The 14,255-nt window shown below is 41.8% G+C and overlaps 1 protein-coding gene across 7 annotated transcripts in view; it reads left to right on the plus strand.

The window, feature by feature from the left end:
- Positions 1 to 9,158: 9,158 nt before the first annotated feature.
- The window catches only part of ZZZ3 (zinc finger ZZ-type containing 3), a 102,867-nt gene continuing 97,770 nt past the window's right edge, over positions 9,159 to 14,255 (plus strand). For 3 of the 7 annotated variants that reach the window (XM_079776456.1, XM_079776455.1, XM_079776459.1), the window contains exon 1: positions 9,159 to 9,705. The gene's annotated coding sequence lies outside the window, so the exon portion shown is untranslated. Of the gene's footprint in view, positions 9,706 to 9,931; positions 10,355 to 14,255 lie in introns of those variants that run through there. The other 4 variants (XM_079776453.1, XM_079776457.1, XM_079776460.1 and 1 more) reach the window with 3 other exon arrangements.

Raw genomic sequence — 14,255 nt, forward strand, 5'->3', positions numbered from 1 at the left:
TTAAGATTTTTTAAAATTGAATTTAAGAGAGAAAGGAAGAGGGGGAGAGGGAGAAAGAGAGATATCGATGAGATAGCATAACATCCATCAGCTGCCTACTGCACACCCCCAACTGGGGATCAAACCTGCAACCTGGGCATGTGCCCTGACTAGGAATCAAACCCAAATCAGCAACCTTTTGGTGCATGGCATGACACCAACCAAGCCATACTGGCCAGGGCTAATGTTAGGTTCTTAGCAAATGTCAGGCACTACTAGCCCAAACATGTTTATAGATTAATGTGTAAGTACATTAAGTGTCAAAAGTCAGACCTAGATGTGTCTAATTCCAAAGCCCATGTTTCTCAGTGATAACTATATCCCGAATCTTCCCTTCTAAACTGGCATGGTGCTGCATTTTATCAAGTCCCCCACCCCTGACCTCCCCTGCATATCTGCCTACTGTGTCTTCTCTTTTTACCTCTTATTCTGGATGTTGAATGATAAATCCCTATCACTCTACTTCTTTTTCCTTAACATTTTTATTGACTTCATTTAGGAAAGGAGAGGGAGAGAGAAACAGAAACATCAATGATTAGAGAGAATCACTGATTGGCTGCCTCCCACACAATCCACACTGGGGATCGAGCCCACAACCTGGGCATGTGCCCTGACCTAGAACCCAACTACGACCTCCTGGTTCACAGATCGATGCTCAACCACTGAGTCACGCCGGCCGGGCCTATCACTCTACGTTTGTAAATACAGGGGTGGGCAAAGTAGATTACAGTTGTGATACAAATAAATACGGCCAAACCTTGGTTCTCAAATGTGTCTCATCTCGAACAATTCTGTTCTTGACCAAGTTGTTCACAGAAAAACAGTCTCGGTTTTCGACCAAAACTTCAGTTTCACCCTGACAACCCTTTCATGCTGATACCTCAGCAAGACAAAAAAGGGTCTCTCAGGCAACAAAGGAGAGAATTCTTTTGTTGGTGGTGAACTCGAGGATTAGTACAATTTTAAAACTAAAGAGGCCATGGAGTGCTAATATTGCTAAGGGTGTGAAAGTGCTTACAAAACAATCACAGGCAATACGTAGAAAAACTTGATCGAATAAATAAAAAGCAGTTATAGCATTTCCGAGGCAGTGATATTTGAAAAATTCGTTTAAGGCTAGTAGGGGGTGGTTAGATAAATTTAAGAAAAGTATTTATAAATTAAACAGTACATTAGACATATATTATACATCAGAAAGGTTAAAATGGAATTATTTGGGGGTCTGGAATGGATTAATTCAGTTTACATTATTTCTAATGGGGGAAAAATGATTCGTCTTTTTAACAAATCACTTGTCAAACAGCTTTCCGGAATGAATCAAGTTTGAGAAACAAGGTTCCACTGTAATACAATATTCACAACTGTCAACCTGCTTTTGCCCTCCCCTGTATATATTCTCAATTAGGGAGCTCCTTCACTGCCTTTCTTTCAACTGTCACTTCTTTTAAAATGATTCTCAAGTATATTTCACTACTCATAAGGTCTCTTCCAAACTCTAGTCTCAAATTTCTAACTCTGCTGAATATATCTAGTCACAACCCTTTGAAAAGCAATATGGTCATTAGGAGTATGGACTCCAGAACCAGTATATCAGTTACTTTTGCTATAATAATACCATGTAACAACCGAAAACCCCCGCCTCACGGGTATTACAAGGGCATTTATTTATTTTACACGTCTGTGGAGTTTTGCTATTCAGGCCATGGCTGATCTCCTGGGCTTATATGCAATCAGTTGTGGGTTGGCTAGGCAGGTCTTCTGACTTTGGCTGGGCTCACCCTTTATCTTGAGTTGAGCTGATCTAAGATAACTTCTTCTGAGATGACTGGAGCAAATCAACTGTTTCTTGTGTTCTTCAGCAGGCTAATCCAGGCATGTTCTCTTGGTCATGGAAGAGGAGCAAGTTGTTTTCACGTGTGCATGTGTTGTACCTGCTAATTTTCACTGGCCAAAGCAAGTTACATAAGGTGGAACTCAGAAATGGGGGAAGGGTCGTTTAGATTCTACTTTTTAAAAGAAAGGTTTTTATTGATTTTATAGAAAGAGGAAGGAAGAGGATGAGAGGGATAGAAACATCAGTGAGAAAGAATTATCCATTGGCTGCCTCCTGCATGCCCCCTACTAGGAATCGAGCAAGCAATCCAGGCACGTGCCCTGATGGGGAATCCAGGCGACCTCTTGGTGCATGGGAGAACCCTCAACCAACTGAGCCACACGAGGCTCGGCTAGATGCTACTTTTAATGAGAAAACTGCAAGGCACATGGCAGAAATTGTGGCTACAAAGATGTGAACAATTAAGGCCATTAATGCAATCAATCTACTACAGTCAAATTGCTTACATTTGAATACTGGCTCTGCCACTCACTATCTGTGTGACTTTGGCAAGTTCTCTGACCTCAGTTTCTTCATTTGCATAATGAGCACCTCCTTGAATTGTTCTGAAACCAAATACTTTAAAGATACAAAGTACATAGTAAATGTACAGTATCACTATTCCCCAATTTTTGGTGCAGATAACGTGCCTGGCCAGATGCATAGTCCTACAGTGCTTTTCATGTCACCAATGGATACCAGGGTATCAGTTCATCCCCCATATGGCTCAAAGTGCTAAGTAGATCATGACTTCAATAATTCATGTCTGAAAAATTATGTTTGGCAAAATTATGGAGGCATAGTTACTTATGAGAGCAACTATACAGGTATACGTTTATCCAATGAGCCCTTTTGGGTTTAAGTTCCTTCAGTTCTCTGTCTCACCAAGGATGAACTTCTGCTACAGGACAATGGACACTGAAGTGAGATTGTTCATGAGTATGGGAGCAGGTGTAGTAATCTAACTGTAAAGTCATGATGCTATTGAAGACTATATTTTGTAGCATAACAAAGCACCTCCCAACTTACTGGTAGCCCTGATCAATGTGTCTCTGTGCCTATCAATGTTTATCTCCCTCTCCCTTCCTCTCTCTCTAAAATAAGTAACATTTTTAAAAAACTTACTGGTTTAAAACAATTTATTTTCACAAATTTGTGGGTTGTCTGGATGGTTCTTCTGCTTCATGTTGTGTTGTCTAGAGTCACTCATGAGGTTGCACTGAACTGGCCCTTAGGCTGTGCTGGAAAGTCCAGGAAGTTTTTTAACATAACTGGCTTGGTGCTGACTATTGGCCGAGGCACTACATTTATCACCATCCATGTCTCTCTCTACAAGGTCTCACCCTTCAGGGCCTCTCCAAGTTCCTTCTCTCTCTAGGATAGCCTGACCTTCCTTACTGTATGCAGCTGGGTTCCAAAAGGTTGAAAGAAAATGCTGCAGGCTTTTAAAGGGTTAGGACTGAAACTGGCACAGCGTCATTTCTGCCTTCTTTTATTGGGAGGGAACTACACGAGGGTTGGAATACATGGAGTAGTTCACTGGGAGACACCTATATAACCGACTACCACATTTAACTAGCCTGAGAAAGCACGAGGAAGGAAGCAGGAGAGTCACACAGTATCTGGTTGCCCTACTTTTAATGACACAAAGCTTGACTAATGGGTTCAGATGGTGAGGGCCTAATTCTTCCATTATAAAGTTACTGATTTTTTCAACTAATAGTTTTATCTACTGATGATTATTGCCTAAATCAATTATTTCATTACAGGTTGCAAAATGGTGATTTTCTACTTCTAGCATTCATTTTGAGGGACTTTTTCAAAATGTTCTTTACCCTGTAAAGCAGGGGTGGGGAATGTCTAGCCCATGGGCTGTATATGGCTGCGAAATAATTTGGTCTGGCTTCTCCAAGGCATTAGAGGTGAGTTAATTAAATGTTCGACCAAATACAGCAGGCTAATTTTTAAGTTGATAATTTTGTATGGCCTATAAACGATGCTCTAAATATCCAAATGGCCCTTGGCAGAAAAAGGGTTCCCCACCCCTGCTGTGAATGAATTGTGGAAAAAGAGGAAAGTGGTTCTGGACTTGTGATGTGGTAAATGTTGAAACCAGTACTTAACTTGATGCCCCTGAGGTCGGTTGAGATCAGTGAGAGACTTAATATCTATGGACTGTATCAACTAAATGAATGGAGTATCATGAAAGAATAGAGGATCATTGAAGAATGTATCAACTAAAATGAATGGAGTATCATGAAAGAAGGGAGGATCATCTGAAGAATGTATAATTTATTCATCATTTAAAATGTTTGTAAATCTTTTCTTGTACTATATTAGACTTATAAGAGAGTTTCTTACCTGGGCTATGCTTTTCACCTCTCCCAAGCCTAGAGAACTTCCTTGAGTCTAGAATGAGAGATGTTGTAATAAAGATAGTCCCATAAAATTGTCAGACCTACTATAAGGATACTGTTGAGGACACTGTTCATTATATTCATGATCTCATTTTGAGAAACCAAAGGGAAAATGTATCTGTGGTCTTAGTACAGTAGGTCCTTGGGTTATGTCGGAGATCCATTCCTATGGCACGACGTAACGTGATTTTCGCTGTTAAGTCGGAACCCACCTACATAAGCATCTATGTGACTCACATGGAGCACATATACAGCAGTAATGAAGTGAAACAGTAAAAAAAAAAATTTAAAAGAAAGATAATTCCTGACTTTTACTTGTGGTAATAATAAAAAAAAACATAAAGCACATATGTACATACGTCGAAATGACGCAACTTTTTTTTTTATAAACTAGAGGCCCAGTGCACGAAATTCGTGCACTGGGGCGGGGGGGTGTCCCTCAGCTCAGCCTGCACCCTCTCCAATCTGGGATCCCTGCGGGATCGGGCCTAAACCAGCAGTCGGACATCCCTCTCACAATCCAGGACTGCTGGCTCCTAACCGCTTGCCTGTCTGCCTGCCCCTAACCGCTTCTGCCTGCTGGCCTGATCACCACCTAACCACGCCCCTGCCGGTGTGATTGACACCTAATTGCTCCCCTGCCGGCCTGATCACCCCCAACTGCCCTCCTCTGCCAGCCATCTTGTGGCAGCCATCTTGTGAGGGTATGCGGATAAATTTGCATATTACCTCTTTATTATATAGAATGGGAGATGGTGACGTAACCACGAAACGATGTACGTCGAGTCCAACGTAACCCGAGGACTGCCTGTACTAGCAATAGTAATGCCTCCTCTGAGCAATCCCGAGTATACTCAGCCTGTCATAACTGATCTTGTTTTTCCTTGTTACATCATCTGCCAGAAAGCTTTAAGCAAGTGTTCAGGACCTTAGAACATGTGTTATTGTGCATTATTTTTCTTGCTTCTATTTTCCTTTTGCTTGAATTCTCCAATTTTAGTTATTTTAAATTTTATTTGCCCTATTATACTATTTTTTTCCTAAGCCACATAAGTGTTTTAGAAATAAACAAGGTATATTTTTTAAACATGCCAAATATATTGACCTTTTCAGTAATGTACAACAATGTCTTCTCCACCAGACAGTAAGCTCCAAAAGGATTTGTCTTGTTCACCCCCAATGCTTAACACGGTGTGTGGCACAAAATAGGTATCTGATAAATTTGTCCAATAAATTAATGTTGATGACTCCCTCTTGCAAATTTTCTCATCCCTGGTTTTTGTGAGTACAATTCTATCCTAGTTTTCCTTTTACTAGTTGTTTCTCTATAGTTGTCAGTTTTTTCCTTGCCTCCAAATTTCAGGGTTTTGTTCATTTTCAGCTCTTTTCATTCTATGCATCCCTGGATAACCTAATCTAAACCCAGGTTCCAATTATTACTTATATGTTGAAAACTCACAAACCTGTACCTCCAGCTTAGCCCTAAAGTCTGCATCCCAGACATATATATTCAAATGAGTCCCGGGCTTCATTTGGATGTATGTGTTAACTTCTGACAGCACAGCCTAACCAAACTCATGTCCCCCCCTAAATCTGCTCCGACTTTAGTACTTCCTGTGGTCACCAATGATACCTCCTTCTCCTGGGACTCCTAGACTCCAGGAATCCTAGACTCTTTTAATTTATCCACAATTTAATCAGCTACCCTGGTTGCTTTAGAGATTCAAATCCCCAAAATATTTGGACCCTTGAGAAGGGACTTGAAATATTTAGACACAAGGACATTCAGCAAACCAATCATCCATAATAGCATGAAAGTGGAATAGTCCAAATAGAAAAATGGATAAGTAAAGATACCTAAGTATCTCTTGGAGTTTTTAAAAACTAATGACATGGAAAATAAACAATGAGAGAAATAGTATACATTATTTCATCAGATTTTATTTATCGACAGAAAAAGTGGGGGCTTCTTTCTGGTAGTTGTATTGTTAGTATTAGTAACTTATTAGTAAATTAGTAATAAGTTCCATCCTCATAGGGGGCTTTGCATCAACTCCTCTGCCTGTGGAATGTTTTTTCTTTAAGTTTTATTTTTTAGAGATAGGGAGGGAGGGGGAGAGAAAAAGAGAGGGAGGGAGGGATTGGGAGATTGAGAGAGAGAGATAGAGATCAATTTGTTGTTCTACTTGTTTATGCATTCTTAGTTGCTTCTTGTATGTGCCCTGATCAGAATCAAACCCACAAACTTGGCGTATCACAATGCAATTGAGCTGCCCGGCCAGGACTGTCTGTGGAATGTTTTTCCTACCCTTTGCCTATTCATACTTCAGGGCTCATTTAGCCTAAATATTATCTCCTCAGGAAGTCCTCCCTTTTCCTTCTATCTAGAAACCTTAGACATGTATTTTTGAACATAATGGACATATTTTCATAGTAACTTGTACTTTTCATTCATGGTACTTATCAGTTTGAATCTATGTATCTGTGTTATTTCTTGAATGTCAATCAGCTTCCCTCCCTACACTACAGGCTCTGTAAGAGGGCCTATGCTTGCTTTGTTCACTACTATATCTCCAGCAGCTACTATAGTTTCTGGCATTATTTATTGAAAAAATAAACGAGTGAACCACATCAGTGGCTTTCTAACCATGTTTTGAGGCAGTGCCTTATGTGCCATGGTAAGGAACTGATGGAAATGTCAGCAGTTGTCCATTCCCACGTCATTTTTTATTTGGGTTACGTACTGGATTCTGGTATAAGATTGCATCTGTAAACAGAATACCAGTGCTTCAGAAAATATCATACAAACCCCGGAATTTGATGATCTTAAGTCTCTTCCATCTTCAAAATTCTATGAACCTAGATGAAAATAAGGAAGGCCACATAGATATACTATACTTTGAGACTGGCCTTCGCTAGATTGGCAGTGGTTCATTTTGCCAAGAACAAGGAAGCTCCTCTTTGCCTCTCTTAGATAACTGAAGATATTGGGGTCTCTTATCCCCTTCTATATTCATCAGGGACCTATGCCCAGGCCTATAGTTTTATCTCCTTGACTGCCTTCTTTACCATCAATGAACTGGTCTTTCCCCCTCACCCCTTTAGGGCTTGCTGCAAAGACCCTAGGTGCAGTCACTTGGGCTACTTGTAGTTCCTCTCTCATATTCCCACACACTCTCCCTCAGCTGAGAATGGTCTTTTTTCTCTGCTTTTCAAAGTTATGCTGCAACTCAAATGTCAACCCTTATAAAAAGCCTTTCCCAAGCCTTCCTGTTCCCACCATACTTATTTATACTTTTCTATATAGAACTTTTTGCAGTCCAAACTTAGGCAAACATCTTAACCTCTCTAAGGCTATTTTCTCATCAGAAAAATGTGAATAATGTCACAGATTAGGTTCCCCAGGAAGCAGACTTGATTAGTGTGCAGATTTATTAGGAAAGGCTCTTGGGGTCATCACGGGTGAGGAAGGGAAGAATCGGGCAGAGGGAGAAGAGCTGGGATGCAGTCTTAATGGTATACTTCAGCTGTTACAGGTTGTTCTGGAGATGGGATGATCCCTAAGAACTGTCTCAAGTTGGGATGAAAAGGCTGGGCCTTCCAACAATCCTGAGATAGATACTATTTGCAGCCCTGAGATGATTAGTCATTGGATGTGGCCCCACTGGGAGAGGGTGACTATGCAATACCAGAAGGGGGCTGACAGCCGATGGCTGTAGGCAACACTCTTGGCTGCTGGGGTAACAAGCCCTTCATTCCCGAAGGGGATCTAAGAAGTACATTTCAGTGCCCACCACTAATGGTATCTATCTCAGGACTGTTGCAAGTCTAAAATAGGATACGGTATAAAAAGTACATAGCATATTGCCAGACATGGGATTCAAGGTGTTATGATTATTATAAATAGGACTTGGCTCTAGCATCATTCTAGAGCAAGGTGGAAAAGCCTTGTTTTGTTTATTTTTGTGTCCACTAGGCCTGGAACCAATTAGGTTCAATAAAGCCTCATTAATGTGTTAATATAAAAGTATAACTGTCACACTTTGTCTTAAAGAAGATGTTTTGGGTTGAACTCTCAACCAAACAAATACAAAAACCCATTTCCACCATTTAATAACTTTTTTAGCGAAATAAAAAGAGGTACATATATCTACTTGCCTGGAAATAAGTTCCAAAGCCAAAAACAAAAGCAATTGTCAATACTTGACAATTGCAGAAGAGCTTCAGTTAAAATGGTTTCTACCACTGGAGTCTATATTTTTGGAATATAATCTTCAAACCACAAACAGGGAAGGAGGTTTAGTTCAGCTTTTTCACAGCTCATAAGTGGTAAGGTTGTCAATGGAACGATCAACCCAAAATACTTACCTCCAACAGTGTGTGTTGGGCTTTATTTTCCTGTATGCTCAATATAGCTTTGTTTTAATAGGCTGATTACTGAACACTGTTTTGTGACAGGCAGAGGTCTGGGATAAAGCAATGAGCAAAAGTTGAAAGTCCCTGGCTGTAAGGATCTCTCACTTTCTTGGTAGTAGGTCATCGACCCCTAAGGTCTCCAAGTTGTAACTCACCAAGAAATGGCGCAAGTGTACTCTTGCGGTCGGGGAAGTCTCAGATGTTGACCCTTGAGAAGGGACTTGAAATATGCATTGAACATCCAGGAGTTAAAAGAAATCTGGAGGACGTGTTCTTGCCTGAGGGAACAGCAAGCGCAAAGTCCTCAAGTGGACTGAGCCTGCGTGTGGTAGGAACAGGCGGAGGGCTGGAGGGGAGAGCGAGGGGACCGACGTGGGTGGGGATGGATGAGCAGCGGTGGGTAAGCAGGAGCACATGAATACACATAGGTATTTGCCTAGCCTGAGACCACACTGCTAAGGGAGCCGAGGTGTGCAAATCTCTCAAGGCCACACGGGGCCGGATGAAGCGGATTTCCAACAGCGGAGCTACGGAGACGCCTTTCCTACCAGGGTAGGGCCACGTGCGACTACCGCAAGGCATGGACTGGGTCCTGCCCTCGGACCAACCCTCGCCCCGGGGCGGGGGCGGATCGCGGGGGTGGGCCTCGGCGGCCCCCGGCCCGCGGGCGCTGCACCGGCTGCAGTTACCAGCAGGCGGTGTAGTGAGCGCGCCTGCAGCCACCGCCGCCAGCCCGTCCCAGCGACGAGGAGAAAGGAGGGGACCGGAAGGAGCCGCTGGTACTGCGGGAAGTGGCAAGAGCGGGAGGCGGGGACCCACCTGGAAGCGCCGCGGTCCCGCTGTCGAGCTTCCTGCGGCGGCGGCGGCGGCGGCCACCCGAGCAAGTGCTGTGGCGGGGGTGGAGAGCGGCCACGGCGGCGGCTCCCCGAGTGGCCCGCGGAGACCGGCTCCGCGAGAAAGGTGAGAGGCGCTCGGGGCACGTGGTGAGGGCCAGACGCGGGGAGGGGAAGTGGGAGAGGAAGAGGGAACCCGGGATCCATTCGGCTCAGGGACCCGGATTTGGAGTAGAGTGCCGGGAGGGGGTGGCCTGGAGGCGGCGGCGGCGGCGGCGGCGAAGCCCCCACGTGGGGCGGGGGTGCGCGCGCACGTGTGCGCGGGCGAAAGGGGGCCGGGGCGGGCGGCGGGCGCGCGCGCGCGCTCCGTAGCGGCCCACGTGACGGGCACGTTGAGAATCTGTTTCCACGTGACAGGCTGGCTGAGGTGGAGGGATGCTGTGTCTGTAGCATAACTGGTCATCAAGGGATTTTAGGGTTGTTTGCCACTTATCTCTTATACTAGAGGAAATAGGGTGAGGAAATGTAAGGCGGATAAGCCTTCCTGCCCTTTATCTGTTGTACACATTCTTCAGTCCGTTAAGGAAACACTTTTTAACTGTCGAACTACAGATTTTCCTAGACCGCCATGTTCTTCTAGAGGAAACTCGCGAGATGCTAGTGGGTTTGTATCGCGAGAACTCTCGATTCTCGCGGGACCTTGTTGGCAGAGCAGTTGTCCTGGATGGCGGAGCCTTGGGTTCCTGGGGCCTGGGACCTGCAACTCTTTCTACAAGGCAAGTTGTTAGGGAGGGGCCGGGAGCGAGTGCCTCTTGGTGCTGGGAGACGTGCTGTGTCAGCTTCCTCTAGTCTGGAAGGGGATGCACTGACCCCATTGAGGCGGTACGGTCTCCTCACCCCCCTGCGGGCGCTCCGCCACCTGCACTGTGCGTCCCGCACCCGGGCACCTTCTGCCCCGCGCAGTGATAGTTCCACCCCCCGTCCCAACTCGCTGGAAGTCGGGAGCCGTGCTCGTGCAGACGTGATGATTCCATTGGATACTGTTACTCTTACTTCCAAACGTTCTTGTTAGTTTTGCTCCTTGTTGCCATTTTCTAAAGAATTCCAGACCTGTTAACCATTCTGCCGCTTGTTCCTGCTGCGGTACCTTTCTGCACGGGCCGCTCTCAGACGCTAAAAACAGAGCGCCTCTGATTTCTTCTTTCTGGGCATCACTTACTCCTATTTACTTGGGCATTGATAATTCCTCATCACTTTTATCTTTGTGTTTACAATAACTTTTGGCAGTATATGGAGAGACCCTTTATGTCTCTGACAATGCCTGATATCAGAATAAAATTGTTCTTTTAATCTTTTGTACGTACGTGCCTATTTACTCATAATTACCGATAAGATTTTGATTACTGTGTTACGAGGTTGCCATCTTTGATGTTCAGGGATGGTTGTTTTAGGTTACATATTTAAAGTAATAGTGGAATGTTTTAAGTCAAGTTTTTAATTAACTCCTTTTCATAGACTTGGTATCAGAATTTGAGTTCATTTTTTCTTCAGTGAGTTAGTCATCAAATTAATTTTTCTCCAACTCGAATGGCTTATCAAAAATGAATTACAGTAGACTTTTTTCATATTCTTGCGCATCCTTTGGATTTATTTAGTATTCTTAGTGGGGAGTTAATTACAAAACTAACCAGATAACTAGGTAATTCATTCGTATATATTTTTTAAGCCACAAAAGTGTTATTTGCGTCTACACTTAATACAGAGAAGGCTCCCTGTTACACTACCAAATTGCCTTCCCCAGTTCTAAATCTCTGTGACCACTCTTAGCGGTAGTTGGGCCATTATTTCAGCTATTTTCCATATATTAGTTTGTTTTCTTAAGGAAACGTAGGGGTGGGGTGTTTTAAGATACACTATCACATTAGCAATCAGTACAATTTTTCCTACTCAACTTTTAGTTAGTGATATATGCCTATTGTCTTGACTCATGCATTCTTGCTTTAAAAAATACATTGTTTTGTTTGTACAGATTTTAGGGTGGTGTAATTTTGTGGAAGTATCTTAAATGATAGCATTATTTTTTGTGCTAGAGATTTAGTATGCTAGGAGCTTTGTAAAAATAAAGTTCATGTAAAATAGGACTTAAAGAAAAATATTTTATGACTTAGGATCTATATTCTTATACTTAATATTTGAATTATATACTTACCCTTACATGCATATGTTTATATTTTATAATACTTATATATTCTAAACTATAAGATAAGTATGTGTATAGTTTTCTAGAAGTTTTACTAGTAGAAGTTATCAGCTCAATTAAAGTAATAGTTCTGACCATGAAATATAGTGAGCTTAACAGAAGAATGGTTGATATATCAGTAGGGAATATAAATATACGTATACTTAAAAGTTGTAAGCAGCATTTTGCCATTGTTGCTTTTTGTATTTTTCCTCCCAAATTTACCAGCAATATTATTTATTAGACCTGTCACATAAAAAGAAAAGTCTTGTTCTTGGGTAGTGTGGTTTTTCAATTGTAGTAATTTAGGAATATTGGTTATAGTTAATAAAAGTTATATTTGAGAGAGGTGTGATGTGGGAAAAAGGAAAAGGAGACATGGGAAGAACATATAGGTTGATACTGAAATAGAATTGGAGAAGCTGCAGACTGAAGAGGATGGTAGAGGGTTGGCAGAGCAATGGTTCAAGAATAGGCAGGCTCATGTTGGTTGTTGCAGAGCAAGCTAGATTGACCAGAATTTGGAATCAGTATTGGAGGTAATTTTTTTCTCTTAAATAATTTTTAAGACAGTTTTCAATCCTCCCCCCAAATTGCTTGATAGCTATCACCTGTCATAAAAAGTCAGCAACTGATGTTGATATTTAATTGAAGTTATATTTAGGTGTATAACCCTCTTGTTAAATAACACTTGTTGAATAAATTTTATTATTTTTTAAAGGAAATTGTTGCCCTTGGCCAGGTTGCTCAGTTAGAGCGGCCTACCATACTCCCAGTGTTTTGGGTTCGATCTCTGGTCAGGCCACATGCAAGAATCAACCAATGAATGCATAAATAAGCGAAGCGATAAATCTGTTTCCCTCCCTCCCTCCCTCTCTCCTCACCTTCCCTCCCTTCTTCCCTTCCTTCCCTTCATCTCTCCTTTCCCTTCCCCACACTTTCCCTCTATCCTCTTTCCCCTTCCTCTTTCTCTCTAAAAATCAATACAAAAATAAAAGTAGGAAATTGTGAAAATTACAATGGATTCAAAGGTCACAACTATAATGGCCTTTGCAAAGGTATCTACAAAGTTTTTCTTAGTAATTGGGTCTTTGGTAGTTCTCTTGTGCATCAGAGCCTCACAATGATATATGTTCCTTATGACAACAACTTTGTTTTATAAACTGCTTTTTGTAGTGGGTCTTGGGAATTACCAGTTTTGTAAACTGGTACAGACTAAATTATCTAAGGTACTGGGAAGAAATATGCTGAGAAAATCCAAGGAAGAGGAGAAATGTAACATGATTTGAATGTGCTTGAGTAAAACTTAAGACATTTTATTTTCCTTTTTGTCAATTACTGCTATAGAAGTGATCTATGACAGCTAATGAACTTCAATAATCAGAGGAAATGAATAACTGATAATATAATACTGATTTGTCCTCACTTGGGCTTTTTTCCCAAGGTCTAATTCAATGTTAATTTCTATAGACCTGTAACATTGTAAACTATACATTGTAATACCTATGTTACCTATTAATTATACCAAGACTGTAAGTTTTATTTCTTACCTTTTGAATCAGTGTCCAAGAGAGATTTCAATGTTCAAGAGAGATTACATATTGACCAGAAACTTCAATAAAAGTACATTGCAGCCCTGGCCGGTGTGCTCAGTTGGTTGAGTGTTGTCCTGTGCACCAAAGGGTTGCCGGTTGGATTCCTGTCAGGGCACATGCCCAGGTTGTGGGTTAAGGGAGGCAATCAATCTCTCTCTCTCTCTCTCTCTCTTTGATATTTCTCTTTTCTCTCTCCCTCTCCTGCTCTCTATAAAATCAATAAAAAAAACCTTTTTTTTGAATTTTTTATAAGAGTTTATTTGAGTCAAGATCAAAATAAAAACATTTTTTTAAAAGTACCTTGCAGCCGAAACCGGTTTGGCTCAGTGGATAGAGCGTCGGCCTGCGGACTCAAGGGTCCCGGGTTCGATTCCGGTCAAGGGCATGTACCTTGGTTGTGGGCACATCCCCGGTGGGGGGTGTGCAAGAGGCAGCTGATCGATGTTTCTCTCTCATCGATGTTTCTAACTCTCTATCCCTCTCTCTTCCTCTCTGTAAAAAATCAATAATAATAATAAAAAAAGTACCTTGCAGGTAGGTGCTTTAAAAAATCTAATTTCATAAGAGAATTCAGTCTGGGCTAAACTACAAAGAATATTTGCTAGAAGACTTTTTGACTTTTATAGTAGCATTTAATATAGATGTGGTACACACTGTGGTGCAAATTTCTGTAGTTAATACCTTGATAAGCACTGTTTATACTTTAAAAAACAGTATCAGTAAATATTTCTCAAATTCCTAAGCCTCTACTTCTAAAAACATGGAATATGGACTTTGCTATTTTATTCAAACTTGTTCTTCTCACCTCTTTCTGTTTTTCTTCTTAGCTGTTCTAATTTATGT

The sequence above is a fragment of the Cnephaeus nilssonii genome (assembly GCF_951640355.1).
Source record: "Cnephaeus nilssonii genome assembly, chromosome: 7".
NCBI lineage: Eukaryota > Metazoa > Chordata > Mammalia > Chiroptera > Vespertilionidae > Cnephaeus > Cnephaeus nilssonii.